Genomic DNA, 17,913 nt, shown 5'->3' on the forward strand with positions numbered 1-17,913 from the left:
GATCTCTTTGAGATTGCATCCCCTGGTGTAGGCGAACAGCGGTGGCTGTATGAAGGCTCCATGAAAATCAGGTTCCAAACTGAGTAGAGACCAATGATTGGAGATGATATTTCTATATTGGTTGCTCAAGACAGTGTACTTGGAAACAACTACCATCCGAGAATTCTCAGTTTTAGCTCGAACTTGCAAAAGATCATCACAGTTCATGTTCCCACATCGGGTAACTGCCTTGTCCAGTGTCTGTTGAGGATATCCACGTGCTTTAAACCTTTCCACCATATTGAACATTTCTTGTTGACACACGTTTTCAGATGAAACAATGCGCTTGACACGCATCAGTTGAGAAAGAGGTAAGTTCTGTTTCAACCCAGGTCGGTGGAAACTCTGATAATGTAACAGTGAATTACGATCAGTGGGTTTACGAAATATGGTGGTGTTCAGCTTTCCTGCGCGTCGTTCAACCTTTACATCAAGGAAGTGAATGCACTCTCTATTAAGACTCCATGTAAACTGCACTCGATCATTTATGTTATTCTATGTTTCCAAAAAATCAATCAGATCATTCTCAGTTCCTGCCCAAAGGATAAAAATATCGTCGATGAATCTCAGATAAAACTTCCCATGGTTTTGCCATGTCGGTTGATTCAATACATGTGACTCTTCGAAAGCTTTCATGAAAATATTAGCGTATGACGGCGCCGCACAATTTCCCATGGCAGTTCCGCATAGCTGGTGGAACCATTTGTCAAATACTGTGAAGTAACTATGGTATAAGGTAAATACCATCAGTTCCATCAATAATACCTGCATGTCTGCATCCAGGTCAGAGTTGTATAGTTCATGTTCAACAGCCGTTATACCAAGGTCATGAGGTATCGAAGTGTACAGTGAACATACGTCCACGTGCACAATATCAGCTCTTGGTCCCCCAAGGTGTCCGTGGCTTGTTTAAGTTTGATCACGAAATCTGTGGTGTCTCTGACATGTGATCTGGTATTCAGAACGAACGGCTGAAGATATCTGTCCAAAAATTTGCCGGTGGTCTCATGAATACTCCCTTTTGTTGAGACAATAGATCTCAGAGGCGGTCTCGTGGGGTGCTTGTGCACTTTCGGCAACATATATAACACAGGTGGTTTGGGATTGTTGGGTGTTAAATAGCGTCTGACTCTGTCATTAATGGTTCCGTTGTCAAAGGCCTGTTTGATGATTCCGGCTAAGATGGAGGTGAACTTATTGGTGGGATCAGTAGATAGAGATGCGTAAGTATTGGGGTCCAGTATGTGGGCCAGTACATGTCCTTCATAATATGTGGCATCCATAATCACAAGGGCGCCTCCCTTGTCAGCAGTTTGACACACAATAGGTGGATTGTTAGCAATTTTTTGCAAGATGTTCTCCTTTTTGGTCCGGTTCTCCTGTTTAATCCTCGATTGAAAAGGTAATTTAGCAATGTCTCTTTTAACTAGGTCCTCAAACATGTCAATGATCTTATGACTCACTGGAGCCATGAAGGTGCTTTGAGGGCGAAGCCCTCGCAACATATCATCCTCTAGCATAGGTGTAGTTACTAGATTTTGGAAGTAATGCCGTAGTCGAATGTTGCGAACCAGCTTGAAAGTGCTAACCTCTAGTTCCAAGTTGTTAGTTCCTGTGGTTGGTACAAAGGACTGGCCTTTCTGTAACACTCATGTCTCTTCATCGGTTAGTTGTGTAGATGAGATGTTGATCACCAAGTTGTCCTGTGCTGTTATTTCCGACGATTGCCCTTTTGGCTTTGGGTTGCTCTTTTTCTACCTCTGCGGATTTTTCCCCGCCTGGGTCGGTGGGTTGATCTTGACCCTGCTCTAAAAAAATGTACCGCAGTGTTGGAGGTGCTAGGATGTTGCTCTGCGTGGGCAGAGGGTCTAGTTGCTTTCTGTGTTCTGGTGTCCCCATCGGATGATGAAGTTTCATTTTCTGAATACGGGTTATAAGAGCGATTAGGGCGTTGGCGGGCGCACACTTCTGCCCAAGTGTACACCTCGCCGAGCTTCTTTTATGTTTGTAGAGCTGTCCCCTTGAGGAAGGGCGTGTCATCTGTCCGAAATGCATTGGGAGGATTTATGATTGGATAACATTTCATTTTGGATGATGTTTGAGCTTCTCTAAGCACTGATGAACTGTTCATGATAATAATGAATATGGATTAAAAATAAGAGGAACCTCTCAAACTTGTGGATTTAACCTTTTGATGAACTATGTATGATGTTGTAGACTCTTTAGTCGATTTTGCGCTGTGCACCAGGGAGTCTTCCTCCAAGTGGGGGGAGCTATGCAGTAGCTAGTAATGTTTTACATAAAAATGGCTATGATGTCCACAATATCCCACATTCAATTTCAAAGAACTCTCTTGTTTCATCACTGACACTGAATTTTCTAATCAGGCCTTTTTAGCAACTCCATCTAATTGCTCATACCCTAAGGTTTTCTCTGATTCTCTTATCATGAACATCAGCCCAAATGATAGACACATTAAAAACAGAATAGATTCAGCCTCAGCTAGAAATTATGAAGTTTCTTGGTGCTGGCTTGCTAGTGCAATTAATGAAAACAAAATAGAGAACATTTTCAAACTTCCATTTTAGCAAAAATCTCAACATCTTGGAGCATGGCTGGTTTTTCTCTTCTTGACCTGACTCCTTCATTTACCTGTCTACAGGAAATCTGGCTTACAAGATATCATACTCTAGATTCATTCTTTACAGTAGATGTTCCTGTTGACACCCTCACCAAAGGACTTGCAAAAGGGGGTCTCGCCATCCTCTTATCTATTAACCTTTACTGGGAATACAAGATTCTCGCTTTGCCCTCTTACAATTTACAAGGTGCCCAAATAACGTTTCCTAATTTATTTTGCAAGCAGCATAAATCTAGTCTCCTTTTCAATGTTTATATTCCTCCCAGTTTGTGAAATAACAACATTTTGTGTAAAATATTTGAACTGGTAGACTTAATTCCAAGTCGAGGTAATAATTACAATATTCTTTTGTTTGGGGATCTTTGCGCAAAAATTCAGGTGCATTATTAATGCGAACCAGGGATAAAGATCTAGAAGAAGCCTGGAATATTCCCATGGCCTCTATCCCTCCAAATTCAAAGCAAATATGTGTGTGGGACTACTGCTAGGATCGCTGTCCAGAATAAATACAGTAGTAATGAAGGGGCGGGTCGACCCGGATATTCCAGCATCTTCCACAAGAAGAGGTGCTTCCATTATTGATTACCTACTTGTTAGTTACGACTTCTACTCATCATTTCCTGCAGTGGAAGTTTTTCCCCATTCAGGGAGCAATTATGCCACCTTGGTTTTAAAGCTACAAGAAACTGAAAAAGTGTCCCTGAATCCTGACAACAGTGTAGCAGCAATGGATAGGGGGCAGGGAAATCTCTATTGGGATTCTAGGAGGATTACTATCTAAACATAACCATTATTTCTCAACGGATCTCAGAAATGGCAAATCCAATTAACCACTATGTATCTCTTATAACAGCAGTAATAAATGAGTTGCACAATGATAGCATTTCAATTAATTTCTTTTTTTTCATCCAAATGAATCCCCATATTAAGAAACTTTCTGCAGCTATATATAGTCTCACTTGTCTCCAGTTTGTGTACTATTTTCCTAGCAGAAAAAAGTAATACAAATGCTTTGGAAAAAAGGTAAAGGACTTGCCGTTACATAAAACAAAGCATAGCTGCCAATAACTGGATGGATTTAAGGCAGGCGGTTGCAATTTAAGACGTCAGACTTTGTTTTAGCCTTTGATTGCTGCTCACAAAAAAAATCGTTCTACAGTTTCTATTCCTAGTCCAGTTTGGACAGATCACATCTCACATCTCTATAGGGCAAATGTACCTACTGAAAGTAATCAACCTGTTTGTCTGACTTTAATGAACACCTCAGAAGAGGTCTTTCCTCTGACACCAGTTATGGTATTTGCAAAAATAAAGCAGGAGTTTCTTCTGCTATGAGCCCTGACACAATTCCAGTTATAGTGATAAAAAGGGATCCTGAGGCATGGGGGGAATTCTGTACTACTCTTTTTAAGTGCTGATTTTTAACTGGTCAAATGCCAAATTCTTGGAAATACATTATCATAATTCTAGTTCATAAGGTAGGCTCGTGATCTCCACCCAGTAACTTCTGGCAGATTGCACTAGTTGATGCAACAGGGACATTTTTGGTGGATTGCATCTTAGAACAACTGAAAGATTGGGTTTTTCCCAAAGGGATTATACTGTGGAAACCAGCAGGATTTTAGCCCAATCATTCTATTACAACAGTATTGTGATTGTTTAAACTTTGATCAATAAGTACGTAATTGAAAAGTCACAAAATCGGTAGACTGCATTTACAGACTTTTCCTCAGCCTTCGATAAAGTACAAAGGCCTACTCTCTGGTAAGAACTACTGATACTGGGAGTTCCATCGAACCTGCTAGGAGTGATAGTAGCACTCCACTCCTCAACATTGTGTGAAGTGGGATGGTGGGGAACAATGTCTCTCTCCTAAGATCAGTACTTACATGACATACCAGCCCAATTCTTGGATGCAAGAAACTTTCCCTCACGCTGTGCTGCCTACAACCTTCACATACTGATTTATGCTGGCAATGCGGGTTTATTTGATTTAACCCCAGTTGGTTTGCATCAAAATGTGAGTACCTTGGAAAGCATGTGCCGAATTAATGTCCATGATGCACAATCACGAGTTTCAGAAGTTACGTGAAACACTGCAGAGCAAAAGAAAGACAGAAAGAAGGAGCTGTGAACTGATAACAGTTTCCTTTTCATTGAAAATGCAGAAACGTACAGGTGAGGTGGGTGATTGGGATCGAAGAGATAAGTGTCACAGAGATCGAGATGACCAAACCAGACTGATCTTTGGAAGCAATCTCTGATTCTCTTATCATGTACACCAGCCCAAATGGTAGCAAAATTAAAAAAAAAAACTGAATAGAATCTGCTTCAATTAGAAATTAGGGAGTTTCTTGGTTCTGGCTTGCTGGTGCAATTAATTAAAACAAAAAAGAGAAAATGTCCAAACTTAACTTTTAGCAAGAACATCATCTGTAGCATGGCTGATTTCTCTGAAGGAAAACTTGCTTCTCTTCTTGACCTGAATCCTTCAATCTTATGGCTTCTTCTGCTATGGGCCCTGACAGAATTCCAGTTATATTGATAAAAGGGATCCTGAGTCATGGGGGGAATTCTTAACTCCTCTTTTTTAACTACTGTTTTTTTAACTGGTCAAGTTCCAAATTTTCGGTAAGGCATTATCATGATTCCCCTTCATAAGAAAGGCTCACATGTCTTCTTTAGTAGTCAGGAGGGTTCAGAGGTTTGGTCTAGGATTACTTCAGGAATTTTATTGCTTCTGCTGTTACCATTTTCATCTTTTATTACATTGAAACATATCTGATTTGGCCTTTTTCTAGATATTCTCCGTTTTGCGTTTTCCTTATTTCGCACCTGTTTAGATGATGAATCATCACAAAACCGAATAGAATCAGCTTCAACTAGAAATTAGGGAGTTTCTTGGTTCTGGCTTGCTGGTGCAATTAATAAAAACCAAAAAGAGAAAATGTCCAAACTTCCATTTTAGCAAGAACATCATCTGTAGCATGGCTGGTTTTTCTGAAGGAAAACTTGCTTCTCTTCTTGACCTGAATCCTTCAATCTTCTGGCTTCTTCTGCTATGGGACCTATAGGAATTCCAGTTATATTGATAAAAAGGGATCCTGAGGCATGGGGGGAATTCTTAACTCCTCTTTTTTAACTACTGTTTTTTAACTGGTCAAGTTCCAAATTCTTGGAAAGGCATTATCATAATTCCCCTTCATAAGAAAGGCTCACATGTCTTCTGTAGGTGAGATGTAATAGCTTTTCCAGTGCTTATTTGAAGAGGTTCAGCACCACAAGAAAAGACAGACTGACAATAGATTTCGGAGGTTGAGAGTGCGAAGAGAGTATGCACTCACTAGTCCCTCCTGCTGGCCCTAATCTGGTTGGTTGACTTCCATGATCTTTGGTCTTTTAGTCTGTGTGCCTTTGTGATTGTGTGTGTGCAGTTGTATTATGTAGTATTAAACAGCTAATGGGTTATCCTAAAATGTGGATTGTGTCCCGCACCAGAGAGGCATTCTGGTTGCAAGCTCCTTTGCTTTGGACTTTTGAGTTAAAAACTTCCCAAGTCATTCCTGCGAGACTGAAATCATATCTACAACATCTAGTGGCTTCTATGTGGGTGGAATTGGCCTTGCCGATCACCCTCTCCAGACTGTCATTAGCTTACTAATATACCCTTTGAGCCTTTTTCTGGTATATGGCTTCACATGACATTTTTCAAAGAGTGTCTGAGTATAAAGTGTTTTTCCGTGCGCTCATCCAGATGCTAAGATATTTCCCATCAAAGCTTGTTCATGTTCAACATAAACAAGATATTTCATCGGTCAATATCATCAAATCCTGCATATCTCTCTCCTGCAATACCCAGCAATGTACAGAAAGTCTCTCCACATGTCCAGCTACATAACCTCCTTTGCTTCTCTGGTCCCCCCATCAGTTTCATAGCTAGGCATCACCCGCTTTCTCAAACCAAGCATTTCCTGGCTGATTTCTCTACTTGCACAAGACCATACCACAATATTTCAAGCAAATAGTTGTACTTTGTTGAGGAACAGTGCAGCCAACTCCATTTTCCTGCCTCCTTAGGTAACAGAATTACACCACATCTAATATGTTTTGCCCAGACCAGCTCTATAATACTATGTGAGTATGTGTTTATGCACTTGTGTATGTGTGTGGTTATGCTGTTCACTAACCTATGGCCCTAGACCTCCACATCTCTTCTTTTTTGTGTGTAGACAGAGATCTCCACATGTGTTTGTTTTAGTAGTAAATGGGGGAGGGACTGGGGGAGGGGCTGGAACATGGTGGCTGCTCACTACAAAATAGGAGGTGTTTATGGAGGGACGTGTTCATACGAACACCTACCCATAAAGAGTGGGCCAATTGGTATTCACAAACTACACTTATAAAGTTACTATACACCAACAGTCCACATATTGTCCTAAATTTAGTCCAGCCCAGCCTTTTTGGGAATCTTGCACTGTAGATTGCTACTCTCTGGTACTTTTATATATATATATATATATATTTTTATATATATATATATATATTTATATATATATATATATTTATATATATATATATATATTTATATATATATATATATATATATATATATATATATATATATATATATATATATATATATATATATATATATATATATATATATATATATATATATATATATATATATATATATATATATATATATATATATATATATATATATATATATATATATATATATAATTTATTATCTACTGGCAGTCGCCAGTAGGTGTTATAGTTAGGGCCATGTCAAAAATCATTTTGTGATTTGTCTACAACTTTGACTGTGTTTGACCAATCTTCATGAAATTTTCCCCATAAAGTGACACAGTGGGTTCTATTGTCATGGGTAGTTTGGGGGTGACATGTGCACTGGGGACCGAGAATTCTGAGTGCAAAATAAGGTTGCATTTGTAATGTTAATTCCCATAGGAACCTTTAGCCACACCTATGGCCCGAACTGCTGAATGTACTTACACCATATTTTGCAGGGAGGTAGATGTCAGTTTAAGGAAGCGACTTTTGCCTATGTGGTGTAAATCCGTTCAGTAGTTGTTAAGAAATGTAAGTTTAAAATTATAGTGATATCTCTGGCCACGGATATTTCGCAAACATTTTGTGATAAATCGTGAATGCACGCGCCAACGGGAATGCTCTTATTGGCTGGACGAAGCCTGAACAGAAATTTGCAGCCGTCATTTTATGTATCGGATATGGTTCCTATGGCTGAAAATTTGTGTGAAAGCCCACATAAGGGTGAGAAAGGAAAAGACACATAATTGATGGACGAAATGCAGAACAAATCAAAACATTTACCCTTGCCATATGCAAATCAGACTTGACCCTGTGGCTCATGAGAACAGTCCAGCCCGAACTGCCAAACTAGGTCCTCCCTGGACCGGAAACAAGCATCCTTGGGGTTTCGCCCCTCATCAGCCAGGATAGCTTGAATCCAGTGGCACAGTGAGCCCGGGACCCACGTCTGGGCATACCCGGGGCACTTAGGGTGAGAAAGCTAAAGACACACAATTCATTGACGGAATGCAGAACAAATCAAAACATTCACCCCAGTCAAGAGATCTGGGTAAATCTACCATTCTTTTGCTCACCATGCCTGCGGAGTGGTGTGGCTCACTGGTTAGAGGCGGCAGACCAGGGAGCAGAGGACAGCCCGGGACCAGGGTTCAATTCCCGACGCGGCAGGGTTGTGGACCAGGGTCAGCTGACTCGATAATTCTCACCTCGGTGCCTACTCTAACCAGGGATCACACTCGGCAACTCTGGGCATTAGCTTGCCTCCTCTCCACAACGGCCCCCCACATACGCCGGGGATGCCTGGTTTCACCTCGGAGATACCCAGTAGGGACCATCTCACAGGGAAAGCCAGGACGGGTTCCCCAGCGGTCTATGGCGCAGAGATACTCCTTCGGGAGTCGATTCTAGCGCATTAGAAACCCGCAATTAATTAATTAATTAATGCCACCCCATTTTAGACCTGGCCATATGTAAATCAGCCTTGACCCTGTGCCACATAAAGGGTCAGGGCGGTGATACTCTGACCCCATGGTTGAGAAATGGCGGTGTTAGTGACACACGTTATGTATCCAAAATTGATCTTTTAAATTGTGTGCGATATTCGCGACAACACTTAGACCGGCAGCGAACCCCCCAGTGTACTGACTATCGACGTTGTCGCAAATATTGGTGAAAATATTAAAAAATGAGTTATCTACTGTGATGGTTAGAATTGATTATATAGGTATCATTGTTTTTGTGATGGGGGCTATTCAATTCCTGCTTTTGTTTTCCATTTTCGTGCCATGTCCAGGGGGATCGCGATTACCAACTTCATCGTTATCTCCGGAATCTCCACGAAAATATAAAATAGATTTTAGAGATGGATTTTTTTAGAAACCCTCTAGAAAAACATGAGTTAAGACAATACTGTGAGAACCCCTTAGTGTGTAAAATACTGTAGTATGTGTGAATATATGTATGTTAGACTTTATGGAAAAGGTGCAATTATCCTGGTTAACAATGTCATCGCAAAGTCCTGAATATCTGCGAAAACAGAAAATAGGTCTGAAAGATGGTTTTTAAAGAAACTTAGTATAAAAATATGAGGTTAAACATGCTTTGAAAAAAGTATGTATATAGTAATATGTGTAGTGCAAAGTTCAGAATAAATTTCTTTACATATTATTTTTGGATCAATCAATCAATCAATCAGGGATTTATAGAGCCCCCTACTCACCCGTGAGGGTCTCAAGGATTTGTTGGTGGCCTCTGAATGTCTGCTTTTGTTTTAAACTGCGGGACGTGTCCAGGGGAATTGCGATTACCAATGTCATTGCGGTCTCAGGAGTCACCACGAAAACAGATATTAGGTTTTAGAGATGGTTTTTCTAGAATACACTAGAAAAACATGAGTTTGAAGTGTACAGTAATAAACCCCTAGTGTGTAAAACACTGTAATATGTGTGCACATATGTGTTTTCACTTTATACTTCATCATGATGTCCTGAATAACTGTGAACATGAAAAAATAGATCTGGAGGATGGTTTTTAAAGACACTTAGTAGAAAAATATGAGTTTAAACACACTTTGAAAGAAGTATGTATATAGTAATATTTGTAGGGCAATATTCAGAAGGGTTTTTTTACAGATTATTTTTGGATTTGGTGGTGGTCTTTGAATGTCTGCTTTTGTTTTCTATTTTAGCAACGTTTCTGCGGGGATCACGATGTCGTTGCGAATATAAAAAATGTAAAGAGAAAAAAAACACGCTTATTAATCAACTGAAGAAATTACAACCTTATAAAAATACCACTTATAGAGCCATTTTAGATAGAAAATATGATTTAAAATTCAATTAAAAAATCATAGGTTATATGGATGGTATAGTTGGGAAATAGAATTTTAAAACCTTAAAAATTCACTGAAAAAAACAAAGGTTACAGGGACATTATAGTGAAGATTTACCATTTTAAAAAACTTAAAAATTCACAGAAAAAAAACAAAGGTTACCGGGGCGTTATAGTTAGGAAATAGAATTTTTTAAAAACCTTAGCAATTCAATGAAAAAATCAAAGCTTACAGGGACGTTATAGTTAGGCTGATATTTCACTCATACAAAACCAGAGAAATTTAGCAGTTATAGTTAGCTGAGCTAACCATAACTCGCGGCCCGCAATGCACTGCTTATGACCTCCCATATTACATCACTTATGATATGGTCAAATCTGCTCTCAGTTAAGTGTAATTTACATATAGGTGCAAACGTAAATTTACACGTGAAAAAAACTATGTGAATTGTGGCCCCTTTAAACTATGATTGCATGAAGTGAAGGAAGCATTTTCTGGTGAGCTAACTAGATTTTGATTTCTAGCTATATAATGCCAAGTATGTGCACATAGAATGCGAGAAGCTCTGGATAAATAGGTGTAACATTGGTGTAAAAACTGTCTGCGGGATAAACGACATGGCTAATGCCAATAACTGGCATGAAATAGCTGTCTGTCTGCATGTATGTGTATGCATGTATTGACCTTGTCAGTGTTTGTTTCAAATCATTGGACACAAAAAGAACAAGTAAATAAATAATGTAATGAGCAAATGCATACATTAGAGCTTTTTGATGTAGGATGCACATGCCAGTACTGTATCAGTATTTATCTTTGATGCTATTATTGTTCTAATATATCTCTGAATTATATTCAGTACTGTGACAACCTTTTTGATTAAATTCAAGAAGATTGCATTTTTCAGTTAATGAAGCAGGTTATTTCTTTATAAATGGAAATCATGTGATCGTTTCAAGATCAGATTAATTAACAAGGAACCATTCTGTTTAAATTAATTACTAATATCATCAGTAACCTTATTTCAGTTGTTAAAACCGTAGATATAAAAAAAGAACAGAGCATATATATTTCAATTCGATAAACCGCATTAAACAAATTCTGTTTCCATGGAACAAGAAACTTGATAGGGTCTTTCGACAAAACCCTATTATCTAGCAGCTGTTCTTGAACAAAAGCTTAAAGTCGCTTAAATTCACTTTATAGGAGCCATAAACCCAATTAGACTTAAAGAGCATGGTTAGGGCATTGTTACCTCTTTTTTCTGAGATGATATTTAGAATTTAAATAGCTGGCAACCGACTAAACAACACACCTCCTAGAATCTGTCCTGCATATTCTCAAGGCATTACTCCTGTCCTCATGTCCAAGGAGGCGGCACTGAGGGATGATCCAGCGAGCATGCTGTTTTTTGTATACATTACGGAAGAACAATTGGTGTTTGTCTTTCTCCACTGACCGACAACCCATAGGTCAAAATTTGGAGGAGTTGACATTATTCCTCCAAGAGCAGGTAAAAAGAGCATTTGGTAAGATTCCCAGTCTATATTTAATGTAAAGAGACCTTGACATTGGCATATTCACATAGTCAATGAAATCTTCAAAATAAGAACCACATTTAAAAGACAGATACTGATCTGTTAATCTGCCTGAGGGAACAGTAGATATTTTAGAGCCAAACACAATATTCCAGTAGTGATCTGTAATGAGACCTCGATAGCTACTGGGTATTGATCTTCGTTGAAGCCAATTCGGGAAATCTTAGCTTAACCAGCCTTAATTTAATATGGACTATCCAAAGGACCGTAAGAGCCAGTTAGTGAGCTACAGTTTCAGTAAGGCATTCTCTGTATCGTGCAAGTTGCTTGGATATCCATATCTTTGCCCAAACTAAAATAGGCTTAAAATGGGCTGTGTCTGAAATTTGCTTGAAATTTAGATCAAGCCTAAAGGGAAGTAGTGCTGTACCTTTTGGTAACTTCAGTGGGCATCTTAATAAGGAATTTTCACCTTTGTCTAGCACATCAAGATTGCAGTATCTCTACAGATCTGATCCTAAATATTTCCAGTACCGGTGAAATAGGATAGGAAGAGACTTTATTTGCAAATCTAACATTTGACCTGGCTTTATGCTTTGGGGACGGAGAATTGTTCTGTATCTGCGCTGACCAACTGGTGGAGTCTGAAAATCTCATCTCTAGATTGTCGAATTCTAACGCCCTATCCAATTTGGCTTGTCTAAAGCCACATTCCCTTTAGCTTTCTTGCTCTGTGTGAATATCATTAACTTTAAGGCCATGGTCTTTACAAAATTAGTTAAACTTCCCTAAAAGGGCGTTAAGACCCACAGCAGTTTTTGATATGAGAAGCGTGTTATTTGCAAATAGCAGATATGCTATTTTGGAGCCGGCAATTTTGGGTGCATCATTTACATAATTAATTAAATAGGGTATGCTTTCATTGATACATTATAAAAATAATTTGGGAGCAAGGACTTACCGTTGCAGAACACCATGCCCTATTGGAAAGTTCTCTGTAGTTTCCCCACCCATGCCCCATCCGACCCTGGCAAAATGATCAGTGTTCAAATTCCGAGTCCGCATCAGTAGCCCTAAGAGAACTCTTGATTTTCGTGAGAACCTCCCAAAGTTTCAACCTTGGGACAAAGTCAAGTGCCGTACGAAGATCAACTATGGCGACAAAGAGCACCCCCTGTTTCAAGTCTACAACTTTCAATTTAGGGTCAAAAACTGAAAGATCTGGTGTTTTCGGATGATGTCAACTTGAAGTTGAGATTGGGCCTTGTTAGATCGAATCCAATCCCAAGACTTACCAGAAGTTTTTTATTATATATTTTTGTACGTTATCGATCAGAGATATGGGGTGATAATGACCTGGTTCTTGCCTGGAGCCCTTTTTAGGTCTCGCCAACGCAGCGCGCAGGCGCTATAGGAGAGAGACCTAATGCCATCGGCACAGCTTTGGGGGCAAAATCGAGCAAACGTTGCATTGCTTGCAATGGCAACGCGTGCACGTCTGGCGATTTCCTTGCGGGAGTGTGCAGTGCCATATGGTTGCACGCTCCCGCAAAGGAATCCCGCAGGCCCCCTCCCCAGCTGCAGCACGAGGCGCACGCTTGTCAACGTATTCCTCCGTAGACAAGATGAGAGACGGCTTGGAAATGTCCATGTTACGCTCTCGGGAGGTGCCGCATTGTTGCGGCTGCCTTACGGTGTGCTCGGTGAGCCTGGCTTGGCGCTGTACATTATGTTCTCCAGCGCGCTCATACTTGCGCTGTATACGGTCGACCTGGCTCACGGCAGAGACTCAACTTTGGCAGACATGGTGCTGGCCTATCTCTGTGGTGCGTTATTAATGCTGGTGGCACTGGGTATGATGTGCGGGGTTTTGAAGGACATCCTGTCACTATTGCTACCCTTCCTCGAGTTCCAGACCCTAGATTTGTCCGTCAGTATCCTCAGCTTCTGCTGCCTGTTTGTGCGCTTTTCGTCCTGCCTGGCCTTCCTGAATTCGGGGCAGCGCCGCGCTGCATTATTCATGGACGGGGACAAATACCCGGTGTTTCCTGAATCGTCGGACATGGAGCCCACGGAGAAGCAGCTACTTCACCCCATAATCTACCTGGCTCTATCCGCAGCCTCTGTGGTGCTTCTCAAGTTCTATTTCCTGAAGTGTGTCTGGCGCTGCTACAAGTTCCTGTAGGCCGGCCGTAGCGAAGAAAGGCAAGTGCACGTTTCGCCCGTCAGGCTGCCCGAGAAGGGGCTGCTCCTGCCCTCCTATGAAGAGGCTGTCGCACTGCCGGCCAAGGATCCACCACCCCCGCCCAACTCCGTGTAGCTGCCGGGGCTGATACTAATCCGGGGCTGAGGAGGGAAGGGCTGTGCTCCAAATGGTATTCCAATCAAGGGCTTTTCTATTTTGTATCAACTTTCTCCTTTTGTGCGGATTGTTTCTGACATGTTGTCCAGATGGATCGCCAGTATTTGTGGTTTGGTAAAAAAAAAAACTGTGACTCGAAATGCTGCATCACATGATCCCACAGTATTTCGCTGAACTTTAAACCGTACTTTACAAGGAGGGATTGTCGTTTTCTACCACTTATTTGCCTTGTGTTGAACCGGGTCTCTCATTCTGCCTAAGGGACCAGTGTTCAGCACTTTTTTTTTTTCGCTGGGACTGTTCCAACCTACAGCGTGATGCTCTATTTCTACCTGCGATTATTTCTAGGTCTGATCTAGCATCACCGATCAGCTTATTGTCACCCCTCAGTACCGTCTAATGCCCCAGTGAGATGCACCTAAGCTGCAGGTCTACTCTTCAACATCAACTTTCAGAGGTGCCCATAATATCGGTCAGCTACTCCACCCTGTCGGTGTTCCGTCGTTTCTAGCTCCCTGTCTGTATGCGGCACCATCCCCAACAAAAGCCTATAGCTGCTCAACACTCCGTCTTCACTATTCATTGCACAATAACTGTCTCAAGTTCTCAAATGCGTACTCCGGAAAGAAGGCTCCATTCATCAGATGCTCGAGGGCTATCGGTGGTCAGCTTGATGCTTCATTGCAACCCAACATACTCAAAGAGAGATTAAATAAGGGTCGGCGGCCAAAATTTAAAGACTAGCTGGAATATGTAGCCCCTAAACTGACTTAAACATACAAAATATACTCCAGCATCTATATAACGAGAGAACTAAAAAGGAAGTTCCAACCAAGAATCAAAACTGTGAAATACAATAAACATAAAAATGTATGTGTATGGATTCCCATCATTCACCAAGCCTGGTGATAAGCTTCACCATTTGGGTATTACTTGATGTATAGAATGACAGACTAGCTCTATAGGCATCAGAGCTTGTGAATGTCAAATGGGTGTATGTACCAAGATGAGCAAGATGTAATACAAGGGACCCCAAAGAAAAAAAAAATTGTGGGTATTTTATTAAATGCAGTGAAAAAGTGAAGTGTGAAAATATAAAATTGGTGCGTGAACAGACTAACTCTTCTTATTTGTGTCAGTCACGATCAAAGATTAAAAACATGAACGCCAGGACTAGTTTTCACAAATAGCTGTCCTAGGCAGTGGTGGTCAACATGTTTCAGCACTTGAAGGCAATAGATAAAGCCATGTGCTTTCGTCAGGACCTCAACAAAACAAAACTGCAATGACTACTATTTACAATACATCAAAAAAGGATATGGTGTGAGTACATCTCACAGTTCCGATTCCTTCTTGATATCTTCAGTTTTCTGAAAAATACAGAACACATGAGATTCTTGGAGAAAAACAACCAAAGAAGTTCACTCTTAATATGTGGCCACAAAACATTCTGCCTACATATATGCCCCTGAATGGTGCTTGATTCCATCTTACCTTCGTAATATGGAAGATAAAGCCTCACCCCACCTGGCAACGGCTCAGGATGTAAGAGGCACCGCTCTAAAAAGAAAAATACACCAAACTAAAATTCTTGTGGTGCATCAGACTTTAACATTTAAAAACAATCACACAACTATTCAGCATTAGGTATATTTTCCACATGTATGTAATTTGGCACCTAATAATGGATGTTAAAAACAGACCTTAGATGTAGAAATACGCATTACAACTAAATAAATGTGTAAAATTCATCTGTTATTACACATATTCGAAGAAAGGTTGTTGCTACTTTCTCATATGCAGGTACTCATCCTTCATCTATATGAACCCATTAGGTCATGTGCTGCCTCTGTTTACCAAACAGACAATCAGAAATCGTGTGGCAGAACACGGTACACATGATAATACTCAGCCACGTGATAATTAGGGGTTTGTTTCGTTAAGACCAGGCTGACAATCCTTCACGTATTACTCACATAGAAGGGACATAAAACACCTATGTTATTGAAAAGTCACCTTTCTGATTGTCTGTTTGGTAAACAGAGGCAGCACATGACCTAATGGGTTCATATAGATGAAGGATGAGTACCTGCATATGAGAAAGTAGCAACAACCTTTCTTCGAATATGTGTAATAACAGATGAATTTTATACATATATTTAGTTGTAATGCGTATTTCTACATCTAAGGTCTGTTTTTAACATCCATTATTGGGTGCCAAATTACATACATGTGGAAAGTATACCTAATGCTCAATAGTTGTGTAGTTGTGTACTGGGGATAGATGTTATTGTTTTTAAATGTTAAAGTCTGATGCACCACAAGAATTTTAGTTTGGTGTATTTTTCTTTTTAGAGCGGTGCCTCTTACATCCTGAGCCGTTGCCAGGTGGGGTGAGGCATTATCTTCCATATTACGAAGGTAAGATGGAATCAAGCACCATTCAGGGGCATATATGTAGGCAGAATGTTTTGTGGCCACATATTAAGAGTGAACGTCTTTGGTCGTTTTTCTCCAAGAATCTCATGTGTTCTGTATTTTTCAGAAAACTGAAGATATCAAGAAGGAATCGGAACTGTGAGATGTACTCACACCATATCCTTTTTTGATGTATTGTAAATAGTAGTCATTGCAGTTTTGTTTTGTTGAGGTCCTGACGAAAGCACATGGCTTTATCTATTGCCTTCAACCGCTGAAACATGTTGACCACCACTGCCTAGGACAGCTATTTGTGAAAACTAGTCCTGGCGTTCATGTTTTTAATCTTTGATCGTGACTGACACAAATAAGAAGAGTTAGTCTGTTCATGCACCAATTTTATATTTTCACACTTCACTTTTTCACTGCATTTAATAAAATACCCACAACATTTTTTTTCTTTGGGATCCCATGTATTACATCTTGCTCATCTTGGTAAATACACCCATTTGACATTAGCAAGCTCTGATGCCTATAGAGCTAGTCTGTCATTCTATACATCAAGGGATACCCAAATGATGAAGCTTATCACCAGGCTTGGAGAATGATGGGAATCCATACACATAAATTGTTATGTTTATTGTATTTCACAGTTTTGATTCTTGGTGGGAACTTCCTTTTTAGGTCTCGCCTGTCGATGCGCATGCGCATCGAGCTTGCGAGACTATGGGGGCTTATCCACTCTTTAACCAACTTGCAAGGAATCGTGGCGATTCCTTGCAGTGCACGAGAAATTTAAGCTCAATGCGCATTGAGCTTAAAGGCGCGTGCACATGACCCCAGCCGCCTGCCTTGCCTACTCTCTCTCTCACAGCCTCCCCCAGCTCCGCCCCCTCACTTCTTGATTGCACGGCCGCTAGGCCGTGCCTCCCCTACTCTCCTCCCCCCTCCTCCTCCTACTCTCCTCCCCTGCCTGGCGTGTCGCACCTCTCCCCGCTCCGCCCCCTCCCCTGCCCGCCATGTTACGGTCTTTGCAACTCCCCAGCCATATGTTAAAACCCCTCGTGTTCTTGAAAAAAGTAAAAAGGTCCCATAAATTATTCTCTTATAGCTATTCGCCGGCTCTTAGAAGTGAGATTAGCTCGTTTTCGCTCGCATATCCCTAATTTTGCTGTCAGTAATTCTTACCTTCTCGGAGTTCATGAAGTTATCGAGACGCCTCCCGGGGTCCTCGAGGCAGAGTACGCTCGAGTGAGAGACTCCCGCGTTCCTGTTGAAATACTATCTGAGATCTGCGTGATCTTGTGGTGTGTTGATTTCCTCCCTTGCCTACCAGTGTAAAGATCGAGGAAGGACATCTGGTTTGTCGTTTACACTGCGGCCATCTTTAAGGACTAAAAAGTCCGCTCTGTTCATTATTTTTGGTAATTGTCTATATTATATAACCTCTATTTGTGCCGTCTTTGCCTAAGTCATTTTTATATTTATTTTGGGTTGTATTTGACAC

General features: G+C 40.6%; 1 protein-coding gene and 1 pseudogene across 3 annotated transcripts in view; both read left to right on the top strand.

Moving 5' to 3' along the window:
- Window positions 1–17,913, top strand: part of RHBDD1 (rhomboid domain containing 1) — a 420,273-nt gene that overhangs the window by 55,352 nt on the left and 347,008 nt on the right. The gene's annotated exons all lie outside the window — the stretch shown is intronic.
- On the top strand, window positions 13,252–13,946 carry LOC147683477 (lysosomal-associated transmembrane protein 5-like; annotated as a pseudogene).

The sequence above is a fragment of the Lissotriton vulgaris genome, chromosome 11, assembly GCF_964263255.1.
Source record: "Lissotriton vulgaris chromosome 11, aLisVul1.2, whole genome shotgun sequence".
NCBI lineage: Eukaryota > Metazoa > Chordata > Amphibia > Caudata > Salamandridae > Lissotriton > Lissotriton vulgaris.